The 8425-nt window shown below is 48.4% G+C and overlaps 1 long non-coding RNA gene across 1 annotated transcript; it reads left to right on the forward strand.

The window, feature by feature from the left end:
- Positions 1-2416: 2416 nt before the first annotated feature.
- LOC106510285 (uncharacterized) lies at positions 2417-8086 on the forward strand. Its single transcript, XR_002343913.2, has 3 exons — positions 2417-2555; positions 3084-3172; positions 7039-8086. It is a non-coding gene; the product is annotated as an uncharacterized LOC106510285 (long non-coding RNA).
- Positions 8087-8425: the final 339 nt, after the last annotated feature.

Below are 8425 nucleotides of genomic sequence, written 5' to 3' on the forward strand. Positions count from 1 at the left end.
AAATAATCACATCAGTTATGACAAAACACAAATTATTGGCAAACCTTGACTCTAACAAAATCAGTAATGATTTTGTATAAGCGAAGATGACAAATTTTTTTTTTTTTCTTTTTAGGGCTGCCCCAGTGGCACATGGAAGTTCCCAGGCTACGGGTCAAGTTAGAGCTACAGCTGTAGGCCTATGTCACAGCCACAACCACATGGGATCCCCAACTTGCTGAGCACATTCTCATGGATGCTAGTCGGATTCGTTTCTACTGCACCACAGCGGGAACTCCAAGATTACCAAACTTTAAAGAAACATTTTTCACAAAAACAGTAACACAAATAACATAATCGTAGACACAAGTTCACAGCACACACACACACATACACGCACGCATACCTTCTAAGAACCAAAAAGAATTTCCAGGCAAAAGCCTTGGAAAGGAAACAGGGAATGGGGGATAAAACCCTAAATTTGCAAGTTCACAGTTCTGCTGATACACTCAGTGTATCTTATTAGAAGATGAGCTGGGAGAAACTTTGGGGTGAGACACGGTCTCTGTTTTTCTTTACATCTCTGAGATGTTGGGGGTGTTGTTTTCCTCTCTGAGCCTTGATCTCTTCAGTTATAAACTACGCACCTCCCCCTGGAGTGGATGTGAAAATTAAATCCGTAACCACTTGTAAAGACACAAGCCTCCAACAGCAGATCGCTGCGCTTCTCACCACCCGCCAGCAAAGACGGTTTGGTTTGCTTTCCTCCCTCCATCCCTGCTGCGTTGAACACTTGCTGCTCCTTCCGCTTCCTCTTTCTGCAAAAAGTACGTGATAAACCGCTGCAGAAACATCCAGCTTTCCTGTTAACAGACCCCCATAGCCTTCTGGCTCCATCCAAACATCACTGTCCACCAACCCCTGCTTTTTCATAACTGTTTTCTTTATTCTCGTTGATAGACAACGTTGTGCTAATTTCTGCTGTACAGCAAAGTGACCCAGTCGTACATACATATATGCGTGTGTGTGTGTATACAGTAGGTTCTTATCCATGCTCAATGTAATAGTTTGCATCTATTAACCCCAAACTCCCAGTACATCCCAGTCCCTCCCAAACTCTGATTTTATTTATTTATTTATTCTTTTTTTGAGGGCCGCATCTGCAGCATATGGAAGTTCCTAGCCCAGGGGTCGAATCAGAGCTGCAGCTGCAGGGCCACACCACAGCCACAGCCACGCCAGATCTGAGCCGCAACTGTGACCTACACCACAGCTCAGGGCAGTGCCGGACCCTTAACCCACTGAGGGAGGCCAGGGATCGAACTGGCATCCTCATGGATACTAGTCGGGTTCACAACCCGCTGAGCCACAACGGGAACTCCCAAACCCCCTGCTTTGTAATTTCTGCTTCCATTCAAAGTGCAATTCATCTCTGCTCACTGGAGCCTAGGCCCTGCACAGAATATGGGGACATGGACGTATTTGGGTGCACACAATCTAGCTACCAGGCTGGTAGAAGGAGACAGACCAGAAAAGGGGGCTAGGTTTAAACACCCACCAAAACACCGAGCTGGTGACAGTCAGCCCTACCAGGGAGAACTCTGGAAGGTGGCTTTAAGGAGGCTTTGCCTGCTTTGGGCTTTGGAGGATGACCTAAATCTTTCCAGGTGATGGAAGTCCCCCCAGTAGAGGTAACGGCAAGAACAAACACCTGCTTTCCTCAGGCAGGTAGGGATTCCACACACCACACCATCATCTGTCCTGCTGTTTCTGATCTGACACTCTGTGGGGGCTCCTGCCCCACAACTCAGAGGGCTGACCCAACAAGCCGGGCTGGGAAAGACCCCTCCGAATCTATGAAACTTCCTGACCCTAACCAGAATCGTAACAATCCCGATAAAAATTCCTCCCCCATTAAACCTCCACCAACATGGAGACCTGCTGTCACAGGTGTGTGTATTGTTACTAAGTCTCCTCAATTAAAAAAAAAAAAAAAAATTACGGGAGTTCCCGTTGTGGCTCAGTGGGTTAAGAACCCAACTAGTATCCATGAGGATTTGGGTTTTATTCCTGGCCTCCCTCAGTGGGTTAAGGATCCAGTGTTGCCAAAAGCTGCTGTAGAGGTTGCAGGTGTGGCTCTGATCCTGAGTTGCTGTGGCTGTGGCATGGGCCAGCGACTGCAGGTCCAATTCAACCCCTAGCCCGGGAACTTCACATGCCGAGGGTTCGGCCCTAAAAAGCAAACAAAAACAAAAACCATAGGAACAATGTTGGATTGACAATCAGCTTTTGGGAGACGGGAGGTGGCACTGTCGGCACAGACACGGTGGCTTTCGGAACCACTTGCCAGCAGCCTCAGGGGACCTCAGAGGACAAAGCCGGCAGCCTGGCTGCTTCTGACGTCAGTGGTAACAGGAGAGGCAGAGCAGGGAGCGGCCAGAGGCTGACACCAGGAAGGGGTCATGGGGACCAGGATGGAAGCGCACCAGAGACATAGCCTGGGGGCTCCCCCCAATTCTTAGAAGAATCCAGTAGGTCCTGGGATCCAGCAAAGCAAGAGGGATGGAGTCAGAGAGGTACTGCTTGGGGACTCTGCTTTACCCACAAACTGGAGGAGCAGGGAAACAGCTTTTTACTGCAACTTCACCATCCATGTTGAGAGCTTGGGACTCCTAACCCCTCGCGGGGCTGGCTTGTTGGCCACCGGAGCAGGATGGGCCAGGTTCTGTTTGGGTTGGTGCCAGATGGGAGAGGCACCCAGAGCTCCTCTGGCTCAGCCCTGCATGTGACCTGGGATCACCCTCCATCTGGGGCCTCTCACTGTAGTTCTCCTTCCCCTGGGCTCCTGCCTCCCTCCTACTGTCCAGCCATCCCTTGGGCCCGTGGTTCTCAAAAGCACTGTGATTGTCCACAGAGCTGTTGGCTACCTTTTTGTGATTTTTCCCTTGCCTTCCAGACGCAAGATAGGATTGTACTTTCTATCACCCTTACGATGGAGCAGGAATGTGTAACTCATTCTGACCCATGAGTTTTGAATGGAAATGATACGTGTCATTTAATCTATGGCATTTAATGCTGATTAAAAGACCCTTTTCCTCTCTTAGGATACCCAGCGACACTCCAGTGACTGGCTGCTCCCGTATCCTGGGTCCAGGAGGGAAGACTATAGGAGCGGAATTGCACCTGACCCATGGTTAGTATGTAGGCTGAGCAAGAAGTAAACTTGGTTGCTGTAAACCACTGAGACTTGGGGGTTATTTGTTACTGCAGCATAATCTTGACTATCCTGGCTGGTACTAGCAAATCAGTATCAGCTAGTATTTTTGGAAATCACAGTATCAGTAGTACTTTTGGAAAACACAGTACTCTGAGTCCTGTGACAGCTGCCTATTACTGTTATTAGCAGTAATAATGAATATCACTTTTTTTTTTTGCCTTTTTAGGGCCACATCTGCATCATATGGAGGTTCCCAGGCGAATTGGAGCCGTAGCTGCTGGCCTCTGCCACAGCTGCAGCAACGCAGGATCCGAGCCACGTCTGTGACCTACACCACAGCTCAAGGCAACACCGGGTCCTTAAGCCACTGAGCAAGGCCAGGGATCACACCCACAACCTCATGGTTCCTAGTCGGATTCATTTCCATTGCGCCATGGCAGGAACTCCTAAATATCACTTATTGTGTGCTTACTATGCATCAGGCATTATACTAGGTTCTTTGGCAAATGTTTCCTCCTTAATCCCCACCATGGATTCAGTATTGCCGACCTGTTTATTATAATTAGTCTCAAAAAAAAGTTAAGAAATTATCTCTTAACAAGAAAAACGTTAACATCTACCTTTTTCCTAAATTGAATGTGAACGATGAACTTGACAGGCTGAACAAAGACGCTGGCTCTCTGGCGTGCTGTTTGACAAGGGAATCTTGATTCATTTTCTCCTGTGATTGGGCTCTACCAGATATGTCGCGGTGGGCACCAAAGGCTGAAGAAAAAAAATCAAGGCGATAATTTTGTCCATCACTTAAAATGTGTTTATACAACGTGGGAAATAGCCTGCACTATGTGTTTTGACAGTGGGCTGATCTGAGATCTTGTGGGTGCTGAGCGGGTGGTGGGGGGGCTTTGGGGGAAAGAAAACCCAGTCACCCTCCCTGTTCAGGATATGCACTTGCCTGAATGCCCTTCCTCTCACCTCTGAGCCGTTCAAGGACTCAGTTCCACTGTCACTGCATCAGAAGCCCTCCCTGGCCCGCCACATCACCCCACCGTGATGAACAGGAAGTGACCTGAGCTCGTGGCGGGGGAGGGGGGCGGTCTCATTCCCTACACAGGAGTTCCTTGCAGGCAAGAGTGTGTTCATTCTTTTATTTATTTATTTGTTTGTTTTTGTCTTTTTGCCTTTTCTAGGGCTGCTTCCTGCGACATATAGAGGTTCCCCGGCTAGGGGTCGAATTGGAGCTGTAGCCACTGGCCTACACCACAGCCACAGCAACTCCAGACTCGAGCCGCGTCTGCAACCTATACCACAGCTCATGGCAACGCTGGATCCTTAACCCACTGAGCAAGGCCAGGGATCAAACCCGCAACCTCATGGTTCCTAGTCAGATTCGTTAACCTCTGGGCCACGATGGGAGCTCCTCATTCTTTTTTTTAAATTAAACCTTTTTTGGCCACGGCCACAGCATGTGAATGTTCCTGGACAGGGCTCAAACCTGAGCCACAGCAGTGACCAGAGACACAGTGACAATACTAGATCCTTAACCTGCTGAGCTACCAGGGAACTCCTAAATTTAAACTTTTATTGGCATCTGTACAACATCTTAAAGAGAAATTCCATATACCCAGGGTCCCTCGATGGTAACATCTTGCAAAATTTTTAAGTGTTGGTGAATAAATATTTAAAAAGCTCTATAGGAGTTCTTGTTGTGGCTCAGTGGTTAAAGAATCTGACTAAGAACCATGAGGTTTCAGATTCGATCCCTGGCCTTGCTCAGTGGGTTAAGGATCCAGCATTGCCGTGAGCTGTGGTGTAGGTCGCAGACGAGGCTCGGATCCCGAGTTGCTGTGGCTCTGGCGAAGGCCAGCGGCTAGAGCTCTGATTAGACCCCTAGCCTGGGAACCTCCATATGCCACGGGTGTGGCCATAGAAAAGACAAAAAAAGACAACAAAAAATTTTAATGCTCTGTAAATATTTATTTTTTAATTAAAAAAAATTTTTAGGGCCGCACCTGTAGCATATGGAAGTTCCCAGGCTAGGTGTCAAATGGGAGCCACAGCTGCCGGCCTACACCACAGCCACAGCAATGCCGGATCCCCAAACCAATGAGCAAGGCCAGGGATCAAACCCACATCCTCATGGATACTAGTTAGACTCATTTCCACTGTGCCACAATGGGAACTCCTCTCTAGGTAATTAAATGCAAACACACACACACAGATTTAGCACACACACAGCTAGTTCTCTACTTTGGAGCTAAAAATTTCTGACTGTATTTTATTGTACCAAATGCTACTTCTTTCGCCTCCTCTTCAATGTCTCAGCCAGGATATTGACATTGATGGAGTCAAGATACAGTCTCCCCATCACCCTGGGAACTGCTCACACTGCCCTTTTATAGCCGTGCCCACTTCCCTCACACCCCCACTCCTCCCTAGTCCTTGCTGCTACTTGTCTGCTCTTCACCTCTGTAATTTTACCCTTTCAAGAGTGTTGTACAAACAGAATCATCCAGTACAAAACTTTGGGGGGCTGCCTTTTTGCACTCAGTAATTCTCGGGAGAGCCATCCAGGCTCTCTGTACCCACCGTGTACCCATCATCCCTTCCCTTTCACTGGTGAGTCATATCCCATAGTGCAGATGTACCACTGTTTTTTCAACTTCTCATTTGTTGAAGGCTTCTTTTTTTCCCTTTTTTTTTTTTTTTTTTTTTTTTTTGGTAAAGGCTTCCTTTATTGGTAAGTCACCAGCACCTCATAGGCAGGTGCTTGCATGCAAACTAAGTGTAGGCTCTGAACTTTTGACTCCTGGCTCCAGAATTCACCATCCTTGTGAATTTGAGCAAATTACTTGACCTCTGTCTGCCTCAATTTTCTCATCTGTAAAATGGGAATGACAGTAGAGCCCATCTTACACAGCTACGAATATTAAATAAATCAGAGTTCCCGTCCTAGGTCAGCAGTAACTCTGCAGTGATAGGATGCAGGTTCAATCCCCAGCCCAACACGGTGGGTTAAAGGATCCAGCGTTACCACAGCTGTGGCGTGGGTTGCAACTGTGGCTCAGATCTGATCCCTGGCTGGGGAACTCCATGTGCTGTGGGGTGGCCAAAGAGCAAGAGAGCAAGAGAGCAAGAAAGCAAGCAAGAAAGAAAAAAGAAATAAATCAATAGTTATTTTTTGTTTAGCCCAAAGCCATGCTAATGGGATTAACTCAATTAAAAATCAATAATATAGGCGTTCCCGTCGTGGCCCAGTGGTTAACGAATCCGACTAGGAACCATGAGGTTGTGGGTTTGATCCCTGGCCTTGCTCAGTGGGTTAAGGATCTGGCCTTGCCGTGAGCTGTGGTGTAGGTCACAGATGCGGCTCGGACCCTGAGTTGCTGTGGCTGTGGCGTAGGCCGGTGGCTACGGCTCAGATTAGACCCCTAGCCTGGGAATCTCCATATGCCGCAGGAATGGCCCTAGAAAAGGCAAAAAGACACACACACACACACACACACACAATAATATAACACTTAAGTGAGTTGAAAAACCTGGAATAAGAGGAGTTCCCCTTGCAGTTCAGTGGTAACGAAACTGACTAGGATCCATGAGGACGTGGGTTCCATCCCTGGCTGCTCTCAGTGGGTTAAGGATCCGGCGTTGCCATGAGCTGCGGTGTAGGCCGGCTGCTGCAACTCTGATTGACCCCTAGCCTGGGAGCTTCCATATGCTGCAGGTGTGACTCTAAACAAAAGAAAGAAAGAAAAACCTGGAATCAGAGAATTCAAAGTTGCAAAATGTTCCAATTAGGGGATGGTGGCATAATGTAAAAGGAATTATTTCTTGTTTCCTAGATCCATCAGAGTTTTTCTCTCAATATCAAGCTTCCACAGACTCTCTGCTGCGGTGGAAATATTTGAAAACAATCAAGTGGAACCCACTGGGGATGCTGTGTCCTTTTGAATGCAGTCCACAGCTTCTCCCTGGACAAGGGTGAGTTGATTCACTTGAGCGATATTAATTGTGCTCCTACTGTATGCATGCCCGTCACTGATCTGGGTGCCAGGAACGCAGCATTGAACAGACAACCTCGTCCTCGTGACAGGTAATAAGGTAAAGAGGAAGCCCTTCTCCACCTCACCCCGGATTCGGAGGCATTGACGTGACTTACTCTGAGAGAGGGAGAAAAGCCAGTTAGGGGTGGACGCAGGAGAAAGTGGATATGTCCTCTTGCTTTAGCTTTAAAGAAATAGAATGGATTCTCATCTCCCTGGCTTGGCCAGGTGTGGTCTACTTGCAGGCAGGGGGAGGCATTTTTTAAACCATCCAGTCCTCTCCCCAGCCCCACCCCCACAGGTTCCTGCGTGTCACGTGACTGGGTCCCAGGATAACTGGCACCTGGGCTCCTGAGCCAGCTTAGCTCTCATCACCTCTCCCTGTGCCCGAGCCCAGCAACTGGCGGGAGAGCTGTGGTCCAGCTGCAGAGCCACGGGTCCCTCCCAGAGCCATTAACTGGCCCATGACCTTGGCCTCATTAGCTTGGCACTCTCCACCTGTGCTGCCTGGATCCGGGCCAGCCAGGGAAATTAGCTCAGGCCCACAGGCCCCTGGGAGAGGTGTCAGGCAAAAATAGACCAGAGAAAGCCAGAGAATCCTTGCGCAGGAGGGCCCATAGAGGTCATTGGCTCTGGCATCATCCTAGCTCTACAGATGGAGGCTGAGAGCAAGAAGGAGAAGAGGCCTGGCCAAGGTCATCTGGAAGTTCACTCCAGCTAGGGTGAGAATGGGGGTCACCTGACTCTCAAAGTCGTATTCTTCCCTGTCTGCGCCTCCATCTGGCTGTGGCTGGGGGGATGGAAGCTACCAATGGACAGAAAGAATTACAGATAATGGAACAATTCATCAAAGGCCATTTGTTGTTTCTGATGGGAGTGTCAATTGTGTGTGTGTGTGTGTGTGTGTGCGTGCAATATCCTTGCACATACGGCATTAGAGCATCCGCCTTTACAGAGGTGCTGCCCCTTGTCTTAACCCAACCAATAACATATCTGGACATCTTTCTTGTCCACTGGTTCAAATGTACCCCCTATGAATGGAACATAATATGTCTAAACAGACCCCACGAGTAGATGGTTAGAGCATATGGAATGGTTCAGTGTAGCCGAAATAGAGAAAGTCATGGGAAATAAAAATGAAAATAGGATTTTTCCGGTGGCCTCGAGGTTAAGGATTCAGTGTGGT

The sequence above is a fragment of the Sus scrofa genome, chromosome 5, assembly GCF_054392235.1.
Source record: "Sus scrofa isolate SSC_HxYL_T2T_F1_AM1 chromosome 5, Sscrofa_HxYL_maternal_Yorkshire_Landrace_v2.0, whole genome shotgun sequence".
NCBI classification, from domain to species: Eukaryota; Metazoa; Chordata; class Mammalia; order Artiodactyla; family Suidae; genus Sus; species Sus scrofa.